The following is a 23740-nucleotide window of genomic DNA, read 5'->3' on the forward strand; positions in this document are numbered from 1 at the left end:
ACCAAGAAGTTATCATCTAGGTGCTTCATGAACCTCCTGGACTTGCTCGTGTCAGCCGTGTGGCACTCCCAGTTAACGTCCGGCAAGTTGAAGTCCCCCATAAGGACAAGGGGAGTTAATCTCGAGGCCTCTCTTAGTTCTGTAAAGAATAATTTATCGGCGCTATCATCCTGGCCAGGCGGTCTGTAATAGACTCCCACAACTACATCCCCTTTATTCGTTCGTCCCTTGATCCTTACCCAGAGGCTCTCAACTTTGCCATCGCCAACCTGAAGTTCCACACAGTCCAGCCCCTGCTTCACATACATCGCCACCCCACCACCTCGCCTACCCTGCCTGTCCCTCCTGAAGAGCCTGTAACCATCTATCGCAACACCCCAGTCACAGGACTCATCCCACCAGGTTTCGCTTATGCCGATGATGCCGTAGTTGCGGGACTGGGCCAGGACTTCTAGCTCATCTATTTTATTCCTCATACTGCGTGCGTTTGTGTAAAAGCACTTCAGGTGCGTCTCCTTACACTCAGCACCTTGTGGATCTGACCAAAGGACCCCACTGGCACACAGCCCCTCTGATTCTAGCGTACCATCCCTTAGGTCTTCACCGGCTCGCCTGGTTTTAGCCCCTTCCCCCTTTGACTCTAGTTTAAAGCCCTATCTATCAGCCCTGCCAACTCCTGACCTAAGATCCTTACCCCTCTCCGAGAGAGGCGCATCCCATCCGGTGCCATCAGGCCCGGTGTAGCATAGACCTTCCCATGATCAAAGAAACCAAAATTCTGCCGGTCACACCAGTCTCGAAGCCACGAGTTTATGTGAACAGTACGTCTTTCAGCTTCGATCCCCCCTATCAGAAGGACAGAGGCAAACACCACCTGCGCCCCTGATCCTCTAAGTAGTCGCCCCAAATCCCTAAAGTCTCTTTTAACGGCAAGAGGAAAGCATCTGCATCACTGCTGTATCAGAAGGAAGTTCCCCTCCTGCTGTGACAGGCTCTTGCCAGGCCCCACGAGGACAGGAATCACAACACAGGCTGGCTCCATGGGGTCAGTCCAAGGAGGCCTCCAAAGGCAGCAGCGGCACTTTACTGCTCTGACTCTTGTAACTCGCCTTACTCCAAGATAAGCTCTCAGTTTTAAGGTCTGGCAGAGTCCGTATGCTCTCTTCTCTTGGCTTTGTTGTCTCTTTGGTTTTGGATCTCTAAATTTCATGTCAAACACTCACCTCTTGCTTCTTTTCTGAAAGCCGTTTACAGCAGGACCTCGCTGTCAGGAAGACACTGGAGCACAGCTTGCACGTCAGACCACCAACACAACTTAAAACTGGTTCAGAAGGATTTTGATTTTAGAGAAAACAAAATATCTACAAATTATACCATGGCTTGTATTTCTGTATGAACAACTATGTATGCATATATACAAACATGTATACATCTTCACTTCCTCTGAGCCTCTCTTCAGTTGTCCAAGACTTTTGTTTGGGTAAAGAATTTCACAGGAAGCAGAGAGATTTTTTTCTCATTTGTTTCTCTCCTGAGAGTCCTGCTTATTCTTACCCTTTGTGTTTCTTGTGTATTGTTTCTAGAGACTTGAGCTTCTTAAATCAGCATGACTAGCCCACCAGAAAGGAATTACTCACTCCCTGCCAGAATACACAGGATTGTTTAGAGAGAAGTATTTTGGCATTGATTAGAAAGTCATTGTCTTTCAGTGTCAAGGGTTAATTTTTATTGTTCTCCAGTCACAATCTGCTTATAATGTAGTTAAATTTAAACACAGAACTACAAACTAGAAATACATTAATTTAAATCCTGCCAATAAACTGTTGCTACCTATGATCAGGAATAAACTACAACCTGCAGTAAATCACTTAACTTCTCCATTTATATTTCCTCATTTGTAAAAATGGAAGCATCATAATTCATCTGTGAGAACATAAACACTAGGTGGATTTAGACAGACCCCATCAGGCCCGTCTCCTACAGCAAGGAGCAGTTGCTTAAGGAACAAGTAGAAGAAAGAGAGCAAGCACAGACTGCTTATTCTACCAGCACACTCTCCAAGTCTCCGATCATTTCCAGAGACGACACTCACATCGTAACGTTTAATAACCACCAGGGCACCTCTTCTCCATTTACTTGGCAGCCAGGTGTGGTGAGCAGGTCAGTTGCTTCCACGTGTGAAGCATGGCTGAAATTCTGTCAAGCCAAAGAGGTATGCCATGGGGGTGAAAATCTCACCCCTGAGAAAATCTAAACTCAGACATTATTATTCTGTTTCCTTTACTCATTGCATCTATGAGCTATTCCCCACTGGGGTTTTTATGTGCTTTCTCTTCTAGTGAAAAATACCAGTTTTCCATGAACAGCTTTCCACTTACTGCATAACCATCTTGTTTTTCCACATTTAACCCATTTGGTATATGTAATAATAAAAGAACACATCCTCGGATACATTTAGAAAATGCTTTTGAACTACATCAAAGCTGTATGAACCATCCTAGCTGGTGAGCAGAGGCTCATTAGAGGAACAGGATAAGAATAAGCTAAACCTTTCAGAGACACCATCACCCAACAAGAACTGCCCTGCTGCAGAGCTGCCTCGAACATCTGACCAACAGGAACATGAACAGTGCAGAAGAGACAGCAGCCTTGTTACCCCTGTTCTGGCAGAATTCATGCTGACTGGAGCACAAGACAGGACAGCGACCACCTGGGGAACGGGGCGGTGGCTGTGTAAGCTGGAAAAGTGAAAAACAGGAGCAAATTTGTCACGAACTGTAACCCCCCAAACTGCAAGGAAATAGCAGAGCTAGAATTCGGCCCCAATCATTGTAATCATGGAGCTTTTCCAGACTCCAGGGAGTAGTTTCTGTTTTCACTTATATTCTTAAGGGACTGGTCTAAGATACAGATTTTGGGAAGGTACAAATAAGAGGCCCTCCGGTTTTCATTTCTTCTGGCAAGAAAAAAGGAAACCCAGTAAGGGAACATGAAAACAAGGATCTGAGAACAGAAAACACATAACAGCAATGGATAAAACATCAGTGTCTAGCTGGGGCAGGGGGTGTCAATAAGTGTGCCTCCAGGATAACATAAGGGAACCAAACCAAGGAAAACACAGAGCTACTTTTAGCTTCACCAATGAACACACAAATCCGTCTCCTAGTAATGAACCCGACTTGCACACGAAGAGCCTTCTATTCCTGACAGTCACCATGGATTTTTCATGGCTATTTAAGCAAATAGTCCTTAGGAAAGAGATGCCTCTCAGAAAGCTGCTTGATGACAATGTGGAAGCCAAGCTCCTCAAAACTGTTTTGTAATCAGCAAGAAATTAAATCAATCAGCACACATCTTATGATATACCAGAGAAACATCTACAGCTACTAACAAATACACAAAGTCTTCCTTAAATTCTTCCTCCTTGCTATCCCAATCACCAGGAATAATTCTAACTTACATTTTTCTTTTTCCATTTCAGTAGCTTCAGGCTGAAAAGCAAAGCTCTCAGACAGAAAACATGGCTGAACTGCAAGGCGACAGAAGCTACCTGCCTAAGATGCACAGGGAAACACAGCTTTCCTGCAGGGAGCTTTCAGTGCTGACTCTCACTTGCCACTGAAGAACTAAGAGCATGCTTCAGAAAGAAAGAGCCTCTACTGTGTGCCACTTTCTTCTGAGTCAACGCACCATTCGCTGGCACTCTTCAAATACTCTTCAAACTCAGCAATAAAGCAGCAAGGGAGGATCAACACTTTCTAATTGTTTTCCTTTAAACAAACTTCATGGTAACAGATTAAAAAAGATTCATTCACACATACTGTCAGCTAGCCTCCACTGCACAGAATAAATGGTCCAAAGACATACTCCTGTCCAAAGGCTCATCAAGGTGACCAGTAACTCTGGGAATGTTTATGCCAGGTGACACCAGAGAGTCATGCAAGGATGTTGGAAATGCCCAGGCTCACCAGATGAAATTTCAATCATTGCAGAATCTTTTGTCCTATGTATGCTCCAGAGACAGTTCTGTGACTGGCTGAATATCTCACAGGTTAGCCTTTCCATTTCCCGTGTCCTACCACATTCTGGTTTTGATGGGTTTTGTACAACATGCATTTACAATTGGCCCTTGTAAATCATCTTACAGATCGCTTCTGAACTGTCTGCATAGACAGGGAAGTGGCAATATTTTCTGTGAAGAACCTAAACGCCAGTATACAACACAAGAAATGACAGGCCTCGCTGAGATTTACAGCTTCACTGTGTAAAGCAGATGCTCTTAAAATCACTGGTTCCGCATTACCCTGTGCTCTTACTGATACCATCAACACGCTAGCTGCTAAAAGCATGAACCAACTGCATTATGTTCTCCAGGAAGGGTACCAGCAGGATAATGCAGCACTGAACTCCATGAGCTTCTTGTTCCACTGTAATGAAGAAATACCTTGTGATCTAGGCAGAGAACAGAAGAGATAAAAACATGTATCCTTACTCAGAGGTAATATCAGCTACTGGAATGACTCCCTGCTTTATACTGACACTTGGGGAATTACTTGAACTCCATTATAATGAAAAAAAAACGTGTATGCTTTGGGTATTTCATCATCAGTACTCAAGTCATTTTATAAAAGCAGTGATCGTGCTCTTACAGCCCCCAGCCCTCTGCAAAGGGGTTTTAAATTAGAAACATGATAATAAAAATAACAATAATAAGCACATGCTGTACTTGAAATATGGTATAGAAAGTTAAACCAGTTTGCCAAAATGAACAGTTAAGTCACTCGCATGGACCCTATCAGCCTGACAACTACAAAACAAGACAGAGGAGTAAAAGCAATCTCTTCTGATATATAGCATATCTGTCCCTGTGCAGAAGATCAGGGAAATTTTTAATAGCTGAGACCCTCTACTCTGAATAGCTGCAAAACACTTTATTCATTGACACAGCACAATCAGATCTGCTGGTCTACAACTTGTGGTTTTACACCTTCATGGCTCTCCACAAGGGTCGTGGTTTTTAACTTGCTGCAAGTTCACCTGTCCCTAAGCTTCAGAGCTGCAGATGTAACTCCAGAAATACAGCAACATCACAACAAAGCCACTTCAGAGTTCAAGCAATTGCTAGTCAAATTTGGCAACTGAGAAAGTTCAAAAGCTTTAGCTAGAAGCCACCGGATCTTTGAGTGTTTATTAGGATCTTAAATCTCTTCAGCTCATCCTGTAAATTTAAAGAATTATTTGTACACAGGTCTACACTAGTTTAATTAGATGATTAAGCCTTTCACCAAGCCAAACTAGAGTTTCACTGCCTGGGTTACTGAGGAATATATAGCTGATGCTTTGCAAATGTTTAAGTTGACTGATGCACTGCTCAGACTTTGGCAAACACCGAACAAGCAGCAGGCAAGAACATCATCAGCACTGAGGCCATGAGGCTGTTACAATAACCAAGGGGAAGCAATCACTCCTATCTAGACTTCAAGGCACAATGAAGAAGTATCAGATTTTTCAAATGTAGGGGAGAAGGACGGTATTTCCACACTGCTGATTTACAGACTTTCAGCTAAGCAGGTGCAGACCTCTGTGGAGATGCTTTGATTTTTCTGGAAGTATCCTATGTCAGGTTCTAAACTGTTCCCAGTTGATCTAAACTAAACTGCTAACAGCCACTGCTACAAAGATGTTTGCATAAGAGCAGCGATTTGTTTTAAAATCACTTCTCAGGTTACACAAGCACATCCGTTGGCGTAAACAAGGGGTAAAGTGAGGCTCTGCACAGAGAGAGTGGCAGCCGGAGGCTGAGAGGAAACAAGTCAAGGAAGAAATTAGTACTGTCTCATACGGGGCTACATGAAATTAAGGAGGGTCACAGTTGAGCTCTGTGCACCCTTTCGATTTCTGCTTCAAGCCACAATGAGAGCACCAAAAGGTGTGAGGCTTTGTCAGGCTGATATTTATACAAGATCCGAGATGCTGTTCCAGACCCAGCTTCAGAGCTTGAATCAACCTCTCTACGTGTGCTGATGGCAACGGTGTTGACTCCTTGGAAGCTCCAAGTCTAAAAGATTCCTTTTATAGGGTAAAGCCTGGGAAGACATTTTAAATAGGAGATGCAGTTCTGCTGCTCAGGTATCAAGTGTGACACTGCTGTCACATAGCAACACAGGGATGGATCCAGCCCTCACTCATAGCAACCATTATATTTGACACTACCTACAAACCCTCTGACAAAAATACATGTTTCCTCATTGTTCCAAAGCTCTTTTGTTATTCATTAAGGACCATATTCATCAGCCGGTGAAAAAGGGTGTTGCTCTATTTCTAATATTCGAGGATTCACAAAGCTCTCACTGCTGAATCTCCAGCATTCCCAGGATTTAGGGTATTTAACTAACAAAACGAAAGCATCACAAGCGTCTGGTTGGGCTTGGACACTTATCTGAAAGCAGGATCTCCATCTGTGCCAAGGCTAAGGTCTTGTCAGCGTGCCTGGTAATTCAGCAACTCTGCCTTCCCTGACCTAGAGGAATGATGACACGATCAGGCTGTAAGGCCAGGATTCCTGAGAGCCTGCAGACTTGTTGCCACATTTAACAGCGCTGTGAGAACCGACTTCCCCAGAGCTCTCTTCTGTAGGCACCCACTAAGAGGAAACACGAGGAGCTGCAAGTCTCCCGCACAAAGCAAACTAAGCTCTGTTACCCAAGTGTCACGTAGCAACATAAGCTGTCACTGACCCAGAAGCATCAATTTTACATTGCTGTAACTACAAGAGATGGAGTTAAGTCTCCCACTGCAAGCGATATTCCTAGCAGTGCTGCTGCACACAAATGTTTGCACTGATGCCTTGTGTTTCTCTTACGTCTTAACAAAAATATATGTTTGCATCTTCAGTAGCCACAAAACAAAGCCACAGGAAATCTGACTACTAAATGCAAGCAAAATTAACAGTGCTCGCAGCACTTAAAAGGAGAAGCATACCTGCTACTTCAGTTGTTATAAATAAGATGAGCAAGTGATCGGTACAGATGTCCCTAGAAAAATGGATTTCTACTTTCAAGAAACAGGATTAAGTTGTTCTGATAATAAAACTGAGACGTACAAAATAATGCAGGGATTTTAGTCACAATGTACAACAGCTGACAGAATGTTAAATGCAGTGAAATGCTCGCCAGTATTTTCATTATCGAGTACAGTGAATGTAAAAGAATCCTGAAATCAGTATTAAACGTTACATGCAACCCCTACAAGAAGGCAGAACTGGAATGATTAAGGTCTTTGTGTTCTTAAGGAAACCGGCTGCCTCTCACCCCCTTCCTTTCATTAACATCTCCCAGAGAAATGTCAGCTCCGAGTTCTTCCCAAAGCATTCAGCAACACTTGAACCTTGGAAACATGCCTAGAAAGTTGAATCCAGTCCTGATGTGAGGGGTCTCCTTCCCCCAGAGATTTTACATTTGCTTGTATAGAATAAATTCCCTTACGCTGTTAGTGTAAGATACCAGAAGGAGAGAATCAGAGAAATTTTATCACCTCTCTTCCACAGCAGGCAAGAAGCAAAGTTCCTTTGACCCAGAAGGATGGTGTAATAGCGAGACACTTTAGGTTTTCCCCTTAACACAACAATTCACTGTCCTGGACTGCGACCAACTGCCTGCACTGCACGGCTTGCTTCTCACACTCTGCTGTCCTAGTTACTACACGAGCATTACAGTGTATTAGTTCTGTGCATCGCTTGTCTGTAGCAATAACACTGATTTTGCAAAATACAAGGATTAAAAAAGAAACTATGGCCTAACCAGACATGGAAGCAAGTTGCAAAAGCAAACGTGACCTTAAGAGCTGTAGCTCCCTGACAGCCCCGACTTGTACCTTGTCTCCAGAGCGAGCAGAAGAAACTTTCATTCATCCCTCATGTCAGAGCCCACTCCTCGCAGCTAGAGCTACGCACGTGGGATTCTCACTTCATCCATTCAACCTGAAAATAATTAAGATCTGACTTGTCAAGGCCTGAAACTCTACTCATTCTTCTACCTAGCAGAAAAGACAATCTTTTGGGAAAAACACAAATATATAGAAGCAGTATCCCCAGGTTGAGTGCATCCAAAGCTGTATATTGCTGCTGCACTTAAAAAGAAATTTGGATTGATTTATAATTATAATCGGAGGCTCTATCAAGAGCTCTGCTCTGTATTGATGCTACTAGTGACTGAGGTTCTTGTAATAAGCAAATGCAGCTGCCCTTGACAATGGACAAGTCTCTTGGGAAGGAATGAGGATTGCGTAATGACGTTAATGAGGTTAGTGTAGAAGGAAGCCTGAATTCTGTAAAACAAGCAGTGGAGGACACAATGTTTCATGGAGGATCTGCATGAAAGCACATTTGGTCTCTTTCTCATCTCCGCAAATGCTACAGAAAGCTTTCAAACTTAACAGACGTTGTCAGGCCTTGAAGTACATTTTCACAAGAAAACACATTTTTAAGTATGAAACCAGTATAAACTCTTCCATTACGTATTTTTTTACCAGACTGTCTTCACTAAGTAGCGCTGAGAGCTCGTTCTTCTATTTGTTTATACATTCACTACGTACCACCAAGTGAAAGTAAAAGTGCCAGGACTATTTTTGAGATGCAAAGCTTGTTTCCATGGTAAGAAAAACACTGAAAGGTAAGAAAAATACTGAAAGTCAGTCAGTATTAACGATGATCCATAAATTTTCTTTAATACTTTTGAAGTAGTACTAGTAGAGAACTAAATAACAATGTCTGAAGCTGGCCAAAGCAAATGCAAGCTAGCTTTCTGGCTTAGAAACTGTTGGTCTACCTAATTCTCCAGCATCCTGAGTATGCACTTGTTCAGTGACACCTCAGATAGATGCTGGACACCGAGTTGCTCTGAAAATCAGGTAGCTACTTACATCTTGGGTTGGTTCTCCTTTCTAATATGGAACACTTTGTATGATTCTGCTTCCAGGGAGCTAGGTTTTGTGATTTAGCCTTGTTAGCCAGTGTTTCCTGAACTGCTGTGGAGATACTGCTCCCAGCAAACCGTGCAGGTCAGGTAACCCCCTTCTTTCACACATCAGAAAAAACATCCATGTTGTTGCCATTATTAACAGCGTCACCAGGGTTAATGCAGCTAACGGTGCTCCAGCCACCATGGCTTGTAACTACCTCTCCTGCTGCTCGGCAAAGGTGAGCCTGCTGCAGGCAGACTCTCACATAGGCAGCTCTAAATTACTTGCTGCCATTTTTCTATTTGTTAGTTTTGTTTGTTTTCCTTTTTACTCATGCAGAGGATAAAATGTGGCTTATTTTTTAAACAGAATGGAAGCTGGTGCTGTGCAGGATGGGACAGACCAGCGAGGGCTGTGGCGAGATCCAAGCTCTCAGGTCCAGCGCAGATATGTTAATACATCACCCGGCGCTACTTTAGCTCTCTAAAGGTCCCTGGGGTCTGACTAACCAGACAAGACTTCTTGCTTTGCTCGTCCTTTCTGTTCAAAAGGCCTCTCTGACTTACAAGGCAAGGTCCCATGTGTTTTTGCTGAGCTATTTTAGGTTCCTTAAGTTGCTGAAAAACATATTGAACTTTATATATATATATATATATATATATATATATATTGCTGTTTTTTCTAGGTGTTCCATTGTCTTTATAGAAGTATCTTTTGAGCAAGAGACCCGTTGTTTCTAGCAGAGAATTGACCTCAGAATCCGCTCATAAATATGACAGCAAATCATCCTTTGAGGAAGACTGAGATGCTTGTGTCAGTTTATCGTGTTGCTTTGTTCACGTTGTGCCTGTACAAAAGCTCCCATTCAAGTGGCTCCCTGTTGTTCGCATTCTCTCTGCTTTACTAAAGCCCATCTCAGCTCATGGGAAATCACTTCCAGAGGAAATCAGAGAGGCCCGAAAGATCCATAAAATGAATTCACCCTCATCCTATTGCGTACATAGCCACGTATTTGCAAGGGCTGCACATACAGAACTGCTCAGCTCAACTTCATATTCCTAAGAATCTTAGACTTTTTCTTTACCCAGGAGAAAAAAACTAGAAGAATCAAAGTTACCTACAGAAATGTAAGTTAACTGAGTTGCCTCAATGAGGATTAAAATTCCTTGGACACCATGATCACAATAAGTTTCCATATAAAGCTGATTATTTTCCTATAAAACTCGTGGTACTCACACTTGAGTGGTGCAGTCTTTTGTCACTGAGTCTGCAATGTTCTGGCAGCCAAGACAATTTGTTTTGTACCAGAACCTTCAGCTGACTACCTTGGCATTCGCCAAACACAGCAAATGCTCCGTGATGTTTGTAGCATCAGTTACCCAACACTTGACTTTGATCTCTCCACTCCTTTATGAATATGGACTCTTCTGCAGTTTGGTTATTTACTGTCTCAGCAGCAAGGCAGTTGCAATTCTCACCTAAGGCAATACACACGTGTATAAACAGAAGACACAAGCTAATACATCCCACTGCTATATAGCTGAGAATCAATTTCAACACAGGAAAGAGAGGAAGAAGTACATCAGGGGCTCGGAGGTGGTAAAGAATGGACATGATATTCATGTATGTAATCATATAAAAATATTTTCGTAATTGTTCATCAAGTTGAGTTTAGCTCACTAAAGGTTTGTGAGGATCACAAGTGAGTTCTTCCAAAACAATACTGCTGTAGGCAGCAAAGGTTGAAGTGTGCTGCTACTGCCTGCGTTTGCCCTGCTGCAACAGAAGACCCCACCTCCAAAGCCGTCAGTCCATCACCTCTGCCAGAACTGTAAAGAACTGAAAACAAGGAAGGTACCAACACTGTCTGAGAGGATATATTTTTCAGACACACCTAGAACATTACTACAGTGGGAAGAGGAGGAGAGTTCCCAGCTACCTGGCCTGTTAAGTTCTGTACAGTTTCTAATGGCATCACAATTAATGTTGTGTTTCTTTCCAGTCTTACGCAAGCAGCCACGTGAAGCTCAAGCTTCAACAATGCTGCAGAGGTCAATTTCTAGGCTTGGCTAGAATTACAGTATTTTGTGGAATTTAACACTTCAGGAGAAGATGACACGCTACTGATGCCTGTTAAAACCAAGCCAGATGTTCAGCTTTTAATGCATCACAGCCCTAAATGCATTAGCGGGGAACAGTGAGTCCAAAGGCCTTCCAGGATGAGTAACATCCACACAGTTACTGCATCACACCTCAGCCTGCCTCACTGCAGCCACAACCATTCCTCTGAACCAGGCAAAAGAGGGAGTATTTCAGCTCTCACGTTATATTCAGGAAATCGCTATGTCTGATTCCTCCCTACATCAGTCCCATCTGCTCGTGGGGTCTTCAAGGACCCCAGGAGTGTTACGCAGGAGGAAGTGTTCCCCACTGTGTGGCCAGCAGCTGGCACACTCACATACAAATAGCAGCCATGGCAGCTTTGCTTCTGCCCAAAAAGATCAAAACTCTCTGCACAAAACACTCTGAGCTAACTTCAGCTCGACTTCCCAGAGGATAATTTCTACCCAGCCAGCAGAAATACTTTGGATTCTTCCGTGACACACTAGAGGAATTGATCTGAGCCATTAGAGTTCAGCTTCTTTTGCAAAAGGCTACAGCTTGCCTGAGTATGATGACTTTCAAAGATGCCCAAGCTCTGCAGTCAGCTGTCTGCCCCAGCACTCAGTGCAGGGCTCTTCCTTTTGCTCTCAATTAACTGCTTTCTAAAAGCAAAGCTTAGTTACCTGAGATCTATAGCCCACTGATCAATGCCATCTGACTCTTCCTCTCTCCCTCCTCCTTCAAACTGCTCAATTACTTCACTCTGCATTTCATTCCCACCTGTGTAATGCATTAAGCAGCACTGCTGGGGTTAAACAGTGCAGTATGTGCTGCGAGGTCTCTCCTTTCCCCATTCTTTCCACCCATGGGAACAGTTTTGGAGTACTTTGGAACCACACCTCTAATTTAGGGTTAGCTTCCCAGGCTACTCCAGCATCCCAACTCTTCTATTTATACCACAGTCTCTGATGTGGCACTAAATATATGCATGTAGGTCTGAAGTGCTTGCACTCTGAGGCCGGTTCCACCCAGCCGCCTGCTTCAGCGATTAGGCGCTGTGATCTCTCTTATAGGATGACAGAAAGAAAGCAAGGCAAAGGTACTGAGCTGCCTGATAGGCAGCCCCTGTGCCCTAACCCCCACCCCGACGTACTGCACCCCCTGCTGAAGCAGAGCCCTCAGCAGCAAATCTGCAATGCCAATGAAGCACTGAGTATCTACAAGGACATTTGGATTTATCAGCAGAGGTGACACAGGGAGAGCAAGACTGCCAGACACTGCCTCGACACCGGTTCAGAGATGGCATTGTTCCCTGCATGCGGAGTCTGGCCAAGCTGTGAATCATTTCAAACACTGAGCTCCACCGGGGAGATCACAGCACTTACCTGATAGGCACAGGGCTCTGGGTTTCAGGCCTGTTTGTGTCTGAATTGAATTACTCGCTGCAAGAAATCACAAAGAGACTCCCCCAAAATCAGATGCTGTGAAAAGGAGTTCTTGAGAAATCATTTTTAACCCTTCAGGGTTCAAGGACTTCGGTTTGCCACAGTAATTAGTCACTGAAAATAGGAAGGAAGGGTGCAGGAAAACCATTTCCAAAGCTTGTGGCAACAAAAACCTCCGGCTGGCCAGCAGCAGGGCAAGCAGCTCCTGAGGAGACTGCCTGCAAGGGGCCTTGCCCTGTTTGATGCTCTAAGCCAGAGGTTTCCAACCTGGTGGCCAGGAAGGCTATCATTCTTCTTCCTGGTTTGGGAAGCATAGCACTTCCCTTTTCATAGGCAAAACTGGAGTCCCTTGAAGGGCCCAGCACTTCCTGGGAAATACTGGCTAAGCTGCTTGTGAACAGCAAACCTGATGCTTCTGGGAAGCCACATTCCTTCACTCGCACGTTACGGACAGCTAGTTCAGGAAAACAGGGCAAAAACAGATGAGCCATGAGCAAAACCCATGGGAGAGTGTGTACAGGTGCTATTCCTTTCAGATTTCTTTTCTCTCACTTCCACTATTCCTAATGGCAGGTATGAAAACAGAAGAGCACTCCCTGTCCATTTCACCGCTGGTTCACCTCCTCCATTGCTTCACTCCCAACTTGTTCCTTCCTTCTAATGCCCCCGTGCAGTTTCTCTGCCATTCCAACACTTGCAAGCACGCAGCTGCCCGGCACAGGGGAGTACTGCAGGCCAGTCAGTACTAACAAGTAGGTCATTTGGTTACGTATGGTGTGCTGAATTTTGCTTCAAGGCTGTCACATGAAGGAATTATTTGAAGTCTTCCTGGGAACCCGGTCTGGTCCAATGAAAGAGGAATACAGGAAAAAAAAAAGAAAAAGAAGAAGAAAACAAGCTTTTAACAAGAAATGATGAAATCCCAAGAAGTGCAGAATAACCTTTTCTGCTCAGCGACCCAGACTACAGCGTGATTCTCTTGCCGAACTATGGAGCCCAAGAAGTCCCATTTCTTCTTTTGTCGTAGTAATGCGCTGGTTTCACACTGATGGGCAGCTGAACTCCACACCACTCTCGCTCCCTCTCCTCAAAGAGAGGGAAAAATATGATGAAAAAGAGCTCAAAGTTCGAGCTAAGGACAAGGAGATTGCTCACCAATTACCAGCATGGGAAAAACAGACTCAGCATAGAGAGATTGCTATAATTTATTGCCTCTTACTAACGAACTAGAGCAGTGAGAAACTAAAAGCAAACTAGAACCACCTTCTCCCCATCCACCCTCCTCTACCTCCTACCCCTGAGCAGCACAGGGGGACGGGGATGGGGGCTGCGGTCAGTCCCTGACGCTTCGTCTCCATGGCCCCTTCATGGTCCCTCTCTGTCCCTGCTCCCCGTGGGGTCCCTCCCACGGGATGCTGTCCTTCCCAAACTGAGCCTGCGGGGGCTGCCCACAGGCTGCAGCTCTTCAAGAACTGCTCCCACACGGCTCCGTCCCACGGGGTCCATCCCCCAGGAGCAAACTTCTCCAGCATGGGTCCCCCACAGGCGGCAGCTCCCCCCAGACCCCCTGCTCCTGCATGGGCTTCTCTCCACGGGCTGCAGCTCCGGCCCGGAGCCTGCTCCTGCGGGGGCCACAGACCCCTCCAGGCCACATCCACCTGCTCCACCAGGGGCTCCTCCACAGGCTGCAGCGTGGAGATCTGCTCCGTGTGGGACCCACGGGTGCAGGGGGACAGCCTGCTCCACCAGGGGCCTCTCCACAGACCACAGGGGAACTTCTGCTTCATGCCTGGAGCACCTTCTGCACTGACCTTGGGGGCTGCAGGGCTGGTTCTCACTCCTCTCTCCCAGCTGCTGTTGTGCAGCAGTTTGTTTTTATTTTCCCTTTTCTTAAACGTGCTCTCCCAGAGGACCAACCAGCGTCACCCCCTGGCTCAGCTCTGGCCAGCAGCAGGTCTCTTTGGAGCCACCTGAAGCTGGCTCTGCCCTGACACAGGGCAGTTTCTGGGCTCTGCCCACAGCAGCCACCCCTGCAGCCCCCCCACTACCAAGATCTTGCCACTTGATCCCAATTCAAGCAACCACAAGACCACCTCTGCATTTCAGTCTCTCTCTACTAACAAAAGATCACAGAGGAGAGGGCCTGTCTTTCTCTGCCTCCCTCACTCCCGGCTACTACGGTACAAAAATACATCTTACCCATTTCTAACAGCAACATGCAGCACTCAGACCTCGTGCTGAACATCACCACGTGAAATCAAAGCTAACTACCAAAGCAGCCTGCAGGCCACGATATGATTTAGAATTCAAAACACCTTTTTTTTAATTCTGCCCCTTGAAGCGCATGCTTATCCACAGATAATTAGAGTAAGATACGTGATTGCAGGAAAATGGATGAGGGAAGATGAAGAAGGCTCCAAAGTTCCTGTGGGTAGCATCCTGTTGGTCTGATTTCATTTGACTCGATCAAATGATGCTCGCTGGAATCAATGCGATTGCAAGCAATAAAATCGTCACTTCTTTATGTAACCTCTATACAATGCTACGTTAGCTCTGCTTGTATCTGCCAGTGTTATCACTACAGGAAATATTTAGCACCTACACTGTGCTGGATGCAGAACAAGGCTGCAGACATGAGAACATCCTCTGGCCCGAGTGACTGTACAAGAAAAAGCACACCTGGGAATGTCAGCTGAAGGTCGGAGCCACTCTGTTACACAAAAAACCCTCCTCTGTATTGATGGCTGTTAGATGAGATCTTTAGTTTACTGACTGCACTCAGAGGCCATGTTCCTTTCACGTTAAGGGCTAATTATGAAATTATATTTAATTCAGTAGCTGACAAAGCTTCTTTAGGAAGATTACTAAGCCCAAATGATCATCTTTTCACCACAACAGTTGCTGTAGGGCAAGGCTGTGGTACCCCACCCCCCAAATACATGTATTACCGAAGACTATATATAAAAAACCTGCAGCAATAACTCATAAGCAGTCACAAATCACCTGCCATGTTTTCAGACCAGCAATGTAATGTACACACCCCCTTCAGACCTCATATGGCTGCCCCTTAAGATCAGTGGCAAAGTTTCCCGGTTTTCTCAGGCTGTAATCCGGGTTAATTCTTTAGTTTACCCTTTCTAGAATTAGCAGAGAGATAATTGCTGTGAGCAGCAGTGATTCAGTTCCAAACTCCAGGGTCTTGCTGAGTTTTTTGTTTTGTTTTGTTTTTTCATAATCTTTGCAAACACAGCTTTAAACCTTTTAAATTCTGCATTCAACAACTACAGAAGGTCTTTAGGATGCATGGAATACATGAGGATTTAAAAACTCCTGGTTTATTCCTGAGCTCACTTCGATTTGGTGTCCGTAACAACTAACGTAAGTGAAGGAAATGCAATCATTTTGAGCAGCTCCTCTCTGCAGTGGTCTCATCTGGGAGAACTTACTATCAGCCAGAACCATCTCCTGGAGATTTGCCCCCATTTTCTTCCTCTGAACTTGTATAAAACCATCTCCACTCGACTGCCTCTGAATAATGTACAACAACAGATGAACGACAGTGGGTGCCAGGGGAGCTCCATCCGACAGCAGCTAAGTTGCTGTGCTTCAGCTTCCAAAAGCAGTCTGGGGGTATCAGAACAACAGATTCAGTCAAGAAAGATCCAGATCACTTAAAAATACATGTGCTGAAAGAACAAAGAGCACCAGACAGCTCACTTAGGACTAAAACAAAATCACCAGATCACCTTCTGCTAACAGTTTTCCCATCTAATATCCCAATAACTCCAGAACCTGCATCAGACATCACAAAGTGAAATAATTGTTATTTTGAGCCCTTATATCCCACTCTATCTCCCTCAGTTACTTCATACTTATGAAATCTGTTACCAGAGTTTTCTTTAAATTAAAAACGTAATAATTGGAGAGGATTCAAGTACTGTTATAAAAAGCTGGATTCACACCCTAAAAAAGTTAAAATCATCAAATGGTAAAGGCAAGATCCATTCCACTTGCACTTAGATGTCAAGACTACTCAGTCAACATGCAGCAGCCCTGCATTCTTCAGGGAGGGAGGAGAATGGATTTATCCCATGGCAGAGTACAAGGGCCACCAGGACCACCAATCGGGATCATTATGAGGAATCACTGAAGGGGAACACCTTTCTAGAGAGAATTGGACTAAGATGTTTCATCTGGGAGATTTTATTAACAAATCCTGCATAGGTGAGGCTGGTCAGGTGTACATACATGGAGGATGCAAAAACCCAGTAGAAAATGAGGGAGTCACAACACTCATGAAACACAAATAGCACAGACTGGAAATATAACATGCACTGTGGTACGATACTACCACGCTCCATTGACTCCGCGCTTGAGCTACACACTGAGCCCGTGGTGGAACTCATTGCACCTCAGACGCACTCAGCTAGGATGGAGATGTGTCCCTTCCTCCTTTCCATGAACACCTAGCTACAGCACCCTGAGTCATGCTGATCTGCAGTGCTGGTTCTCCCTCTGCACACCGTATGACAGCACTCTGGTCTCTGACAGACATCATTCCTTCCTGAAAACCATTGGCCAGAGTCAGCTGCCTGCTAAATCCACCAGAGCCCCCAGCCAGCATACAGCAGAGGACAGTCTGTCTCAATTGTGTCACTTCACCCAGCTCAGCTCTGGAAGCTCGCCCTTCCTTCATCTCTTCCAAGATGCCGGCTGATATTCATCAGCTTTCCCAGCCATCTCTTCTTCCTTCCCATTATAAACATCGGTCGCACATATGCATTTGTTTTAAAAGTGCTGGGATTTTTACCAGGGGCATTTTGTTAGCTGCTCTGTTTCCTGTTTTACTAAAAAAAAAAAAAACAACTTTGCAGAGTCCTGCTAACATAAAGCAAGCCATTACTGTGGCACTATTTTTTACACTGAGGTCTTACCAGCATTATGGTCTATAGGAAGAAAAACCGTAATAATAGTACCCAAATGAAGAAAATAATTACCATCCCTTAATTTTGAAATCCCAATGAAAAATGAGTAAGAGTGAAGAGGACATCCGTTTACATCAGGGCAAAAGAGTATGCCAGTTCAACTGAAGGCAGGGCGAACTGGAGTCTGCCTGATGTGCAGCCCCTTTACAGTGCTGCCATATGGCTATTGGTGCAGGACTGCAACAAGAGATCTTCAACATGTCAATTCCAGCTGCTGACTTGTAATCAATCCTGCTAGGAAGAAAAATGATTATTTCCTCTACTTGTCCTTGCTTCCCACCTGCATCTAAGCCCTTGTCCTTTTGCCAGTTGTTCATCCTGCCTTCCTCCTGTGATTCCACTGCCCATTTCCACCGGTCTGTTTCTGCTCCAGCAGAATCACAGACTGCATGCTGGGCACCAAGAATGCTCCCAGTATAATTACTGGGGTGGGGTGGGGGAATCAGCTTTTATGTTATTAAAGAAAACAGTCTCAGAATTTGGCAAGGAAACAGATTTTTCACTCACTTTCACTTCTATCTTTTAGGGAGTCAGGAATAGAGAAAATATCTTACCAAACAACAAATGCATCTAAAAGCTACACAGAACAAGTCCCCGTTTGACTCAGTTGTCTTTGTCAAAGGAAGAAAGAAACATCGCTGCCTTTGGTGACGAGAGACCAGCCCATGGAGAACAGCTCTGAACGAGTTATGATCAGTGCCTTTTCATCTGAGCGAGCATGCTGACTGCACACAGGAGCCTGTCCCAAAGTGTTCAAACCACCACTTCACCGAGCACTTGATGTGATACTTGAGTAGCAAGTCCTAGACAGAAAGCCAGGAATGAAGAAGTATTCATTAAAAAAAAAAAAAAAAAAAAAAAAAAAAACAGTATTCTCAAGTCTCACGGCACCTGTCACTGCCAAACCGAAAGGAGCTAAATTCATCCCTAGCATAACTGTGTTACCTTCAAAAAGAGGGGTACGATGGCTGAACTTAGCCTGGCTAAGTGGTACAAGCATTTTCCCAAAGTAACAAGTTAATACTCTGCATAGGAATGTTCTGATGTTATTTGGAGATAGTGTGTTTTTCCAGTACAGTCAGGAGTGGACCCCCAGGAGGCGCAGATCACTGCCATACCAGGGTTTGAATTGGCATACTGAAAGCACAGCACATGAACTAAAAAGCCACGTGGACAGTTGGCTTCTGAGATGACTGGACAAGAAAGGACCAAACCCTCATTCTCACACTTCTTTAGTTCCTGAAACCAAACCAAGGTTTCTATTCAGGATGGCCAGTGGAGCAAGGAGCTGCAGAGAGCAAACAATCAAAACTAAGGGAATGGGCTGAAAAGATCTGAAGAAGAACCTGCTGCAGAGCTGAAGGTGCCACATATCCAGCAACGTCACAGCCTGTGTGCTGAGGGAGGGAAGAAGAACCCTGCCATCACAGAAGCAGCACTGGAAGATGTGAGCCTATGACAGGTACTGGCAACCTCTGCAGTAAAGGAAGGGAACTGCCCTTTACCTACAGTCCGACAGGAAGAAAAGCTCCCTTCCATCTGCGAGCCAGCAGCTTCATTCCTGCCATCACGTACTTTGAACTCCTACTGCCAGTCCCCAGGGTTTAGGAGGACGGACTGTGCCCAGGGCCTGCACAAGGACAAGGAAGCTCTTGGTGCCCTTGTTCGCTGCCTCTTGGATTGTCATGCACAAGCCAGCTACAGTCTGGCTTTAATAAGAGCTGCGCTATTCTTTGTGGCAACTGCACTTGAAATCTCTTCAGCAAATAATAGGCAGCCCTTCCCATGCACAGTGCAAAGACACAGCACCAGAACAAGAACTAGCCACTGGAATTGGGCATTTCAAGAAACAGTCAGATGGCTGCTGGCCACAGGGCAATAATCCTTTCCAGGGATTTGGTTTAGGCAGCAAACAACTCATGCAGCAGCTCGAAAGGCCTCATGAGACAAAGCGTTCATGCCGGCAAAGCACAATGCAGCCCCAGTAGTGATTAAATCATAGAGATGACAGGGGAGAACAAATGCATTCAACATTGTTTATTCCACATATTTTCCATATGCTTGAAAACAGAGAGGAAAGAAATAAAAATTATAAACAGACACTTCTTTCCTTCGACAGGAATCTTTGCACAAGAGCCAAGTCACCATATTAGCCAGGAGTACTGAGAGCTGGAAGAGATGGGAGAGATGAACTGCTCTCAGTCAAATTCCCAGCAATGCTTTCCCTAACCACAAACAAAAGCTTGGGAGACACAAGCAGGCTCAGTCTGGGGGGGTTGCTTTACTTTACATCCCCTCCAAGTTTGACAGTGGTGATTATAAGCAGTAGGCATACACTGATAGCATGTATTTGAGACACATCCTGTTCTCTGATTACCGACCCAGTTCTTTCACAGACCTGAGATATGCCAAAAAGTATTTAAGGGCTCATCCAGTCAAAAAAAAAAAAAAAAAGTTTTATAAATATATATATATTTATATATATATATATATTAGCCTTCCATTGCCTGCCCAGTGCAAATCCTGACCTGGTTGACGTTGAACCCTGCCCTCAGCTGCTGAAGCTGCACTGGGAGGGCACTGACGCTGGTCTGTTAGTGCAGGGCCGAACATCTCTGGATGAGAGGGAGAACACAGGGCAGGATGCTCAACACTGTTTTAGAGGAAAACAGCCCATTCCTGACCACTGTATCCCACGCTTGAGGGGCACAAACTGCACACGCCAAGAGGCCACGTGTCCCTGAAGAAAGGCAATTCTTGTAAAATCCCAGACTATCCCCTTGTCCTCCCCCCCACTGCTGTTCCAACAGGACTTGCCCTTCTGTTGTGTGCCTTCGGATTACTCCCTCTCAAGTACCCAGGTACAGCAGCTTCATTGTGAAAGAGCAATTGAAAATGCTGCAGGGATGAGAAGGGTCCAAAGTCCCCAGGTTTTGCACGTCAAAGGTTTTAAGCAGTCTCAGATCAGCAGAACTGTTTCAGCCTGCACTATCCATTTATCTCTAAATCATTCCCACCTTTGACAAAACTTGAAAAAGCCCATAAAAATAAGATTATGAAGCAGAAAGCAACACTTTGCAAAGACTCTAGCAGGAATTCATTCTTAGTTCTACTGATCTATACAAAGTGTGGCTGCGGGATACACCCTAACTGATCAAACATAACCATCTGGTTAGAAAAATCTGAAGTTTTCTATGTTACCGCAGATTGTGCTCTGCTCACAAAAATAAAAAATAAAAAATCTTCAGAATTTAAGTTTTCAAGCTTTCAGTTATGGCCAAGAGAACTGGAAAGTTACTATGTCAAAAATGTAAGCTAGGATTCTCTTCTGATCCCATGAGTACAGCTGCCAATGCTGTATGTACAACCACATCTTAAAAAACTCATGATAAATCCTGATGGTGGCAATTAGGGAGAGAGCAAACTGCAGTGGTCTGACACTAGTAAATACCTAGCAGTTTAGGGTACTTGTGCTTAAGACTGCACGGCGTTCTCAGACTTCCAACTATTTTCTAGTTTATGATCAAAGCAGTTGCTTATATTGATAAAAGAGGTCAAATTTTCAGTATTTTTTTTTTCAGCCATGCCTGCAAAAAATCTCTGGGTGAACGCCATTGGTGAGAGAGAGCACATTATGTGGATGGCCAAGTGTGCTGGGCACAGAATCAAATCCCAAGCTGGTCCCACCAGATGTCTGTAATTACCAGGAGTCTATATTTGATGCTGGGTAGTGCAATACGCACTAGCCAGAGCCAGTAGAGTTGACTGAGAAGTTCGAAATGCAACAGAGTTATTTAACAGACACATTTACGTTGCAGAGATAATTTGCAGACAATTGGTATCAGGCAGCCAAATGTCTCTTTTACAACAAGGCCTAATCCACAGAGCACTGCAGTAACAAAAAGAACTACCAGCTTTGCAATGGTTCTCTGGATCTCTTCCCTGCAAAACGACAGCAGGGCAAACTGCTGGTTGTCCCTTCCACAGCAGCACCGCCACAGGTCAGCCTCTTGAATCCAGTCCTGTACAGAGCGATGGAAATAAAATAACCACCTACATAATTTCAAACAAAATAAGACAACTTTTGGCAAACTAAGCAAAAACAAACTGGCAGAAAGTTAGCACAGTATCAGTCGAAGAGGCTACCAAAATAATCACCCCATTCAGGGGCTTCCCTCTGAACAAGTCCATGAGCTCAGACAAACTGGGCTTGAGTTGGAGCACTACCGAGGAGCCAGAACGGTGACCTACTTTCAGCATCTACGAGCTGGGGCACATCCTAGTCGCTATTAATAATAGACACACTTCAGTTCCAATCACGTGCTATGATCTGAATACTGCTTCGGTCCTTAGAGTAATAAAAAACCCAAAAACCTAGTTTACAGAAACATGTTTAATACATGAGCATTTCAGACGCTTGCCACAGACTCATGAAATAAGGTTTGATCCCCCCAAAACGTTCCCTTTCTGTTCAATCTCAATTCCAGTTACGTCTCCTTTACTTCAGTGAGTTTGGCAGATTATGGAGTGAGAAATCCCACCCTGCTCTCACAGGTTACGGATTGTGTAGACCAGATGTTGTTGAAGTTAAAGCATCCCTCGTGTTCCACTAAAGTCTTTGCTAACATTCAGAAAACCTCTTCCCACTCCAGCGCTCAGAAGTACACGACACTGAAATAAGCATGGAAGCTTTATCCTGTCTACTTCTCTGTCATAGTAAGGGAAATCCAACTTGTAAGAATCTGTCAGTTTCCTGAAGACCTGAAGCAGTCGTCCCATTCAGAACAACACCAGGTTTTCCTTCAGACCTTACTAACAACCTGCCTCAGTGGGACCTCCTCTATACTTCCATGTGCCTCCATGGCAGGCTCTAAACTGGGGTTAAAGTCTTACAAATTGCAAATCACTTGCTTCTTTAGCTCAGGGACAGATTCCAGCCTTGTGCTGCTGCTTACCAGGTAACTCAGCATCGTATTCCTAGAACACAGCCTCGTGTCCTGAAGGTGGAGGTCACGGCTCATCATAACAGTCTTTAAAAAAAAATCAGGTCCTCCTAGTCAGCATGACCAGTGAATACATCCTGAAACATTATGAACACAAGCTGTGAATTTGGGTCTACCTCAGAGAGAACTTCAAGTGTTTGACCCAGCAGGATTAGTGTCGTGCACCAAATAAATCCCACAGGCAACAGGAGGGAACAGAGATGCCTGTGATCACTGCGCTCCTGACCAAGTCTGAGTAACACAACGCATGTTCTTCCCATCAGCATCACTTCTTAAATTTAACTTATGTGTGTGTGGACAAGTTCTGGATAAAAACATGTCAGGATTAGGTTCCTAGCGGTACCGTTACAGTCACACTGCAAAGTACAGTTGCAGATAAATGAAATGCTGGAAACTGCACATCTACTTAATGGCAAAGCTGCAAATGGGTCTCTGTTGCCTGTACTCAGACTAATGGATCATACCGCATCCTTCAGCATAAGGCTGTATTAAAACTGATTCTAGAGTTACCTGGGCAAATGAGCAAATTCATGTTACTGACATCATGTTACACGTAAATCCAGTAACTGCAAAAGTAAGTAGTCTTACTTAAGGCCTCAGTTTTGGCATGGTCCTCTCCAGTTAATTTGGACAGGGTGTACTAATATGGCAGGAAACAATGCTGAAGAAGTGGTTACCAAACATTCTTGCTTCAAAGTGACAGTCCTTAAGCCATAAATGAACTTTTAGGCATTTTGTATTCGCTTCACAGTAACAGAGCACTCCGGGATCTCTGTGAAATCCCCCTGGGCTCCTGGTTCCCAGGAACCTCACACAGACACAGCATCTTCCCATCTTCCAACCTAAAGAATTCCAGAATGCTTCGCAAGCTTTAGCTGATCTCTCAACTACCAGAGATTATCTTCTGGCCAGAAGCAAAGGGTAAAATGAATTTACAGGAGTAAGCGGGGATTACCTCTCACCAGGCAGCAGATGTTACTTGAAACACGCACAATTACGTGCGAACTGTCTGTCACTAGGAGGGTGGGTGAGCTTTTACCCCATAACCCAAAAGAAAACAGAAACATTTCCAAACTTTCTGGCCACCCAACAAAGCAACAGTCCCGATTCCTTTTGGGTGTCTTGGTACTGTAAAATAATCCAGGAAAACTGACTGGGCACATATTATTTTCCAGAGCAGAATGGGAACCAGTTGAGGTTATCTAGGCAAGAGATCAAGAGAAATTCAAGCAGCAAACAATGTACT

General features: G+C 44.6%; 1 protein-coding gene across 3 annotated transcripts in view; it reads right to left on the reverse strand.

The window, feature by feature from the left end:
* Positions 1-23740, reverse strand: part of PREX1 (phosphatidylinositol-3,4,5-trisphosphate dependent Rac exchange factor 1) — a 175694-nt gene that overhangs the window by 126380 nt on the left and 25574 nt on the right. The gene's annotated exons all lie outside the window — the stretch shown is intronic.

The sequence above is a fragment of the Oxyura jamaicensis genome, chromosome 20 (genome assembly GCF_011077185.1).
Source record: "Oxyura jamaicensis isolate SHBP4307 breed ruddy duck chromosome 20, BPBGC_Ojam_1.0, whole genome shotgun sequence".
NCBI classification, from domain to species: Eukaryota; Metazoa; Chordata; class Aves; order Anseriformes; family Anatidae; genus Oxyura; species Oxyura jamaicensis.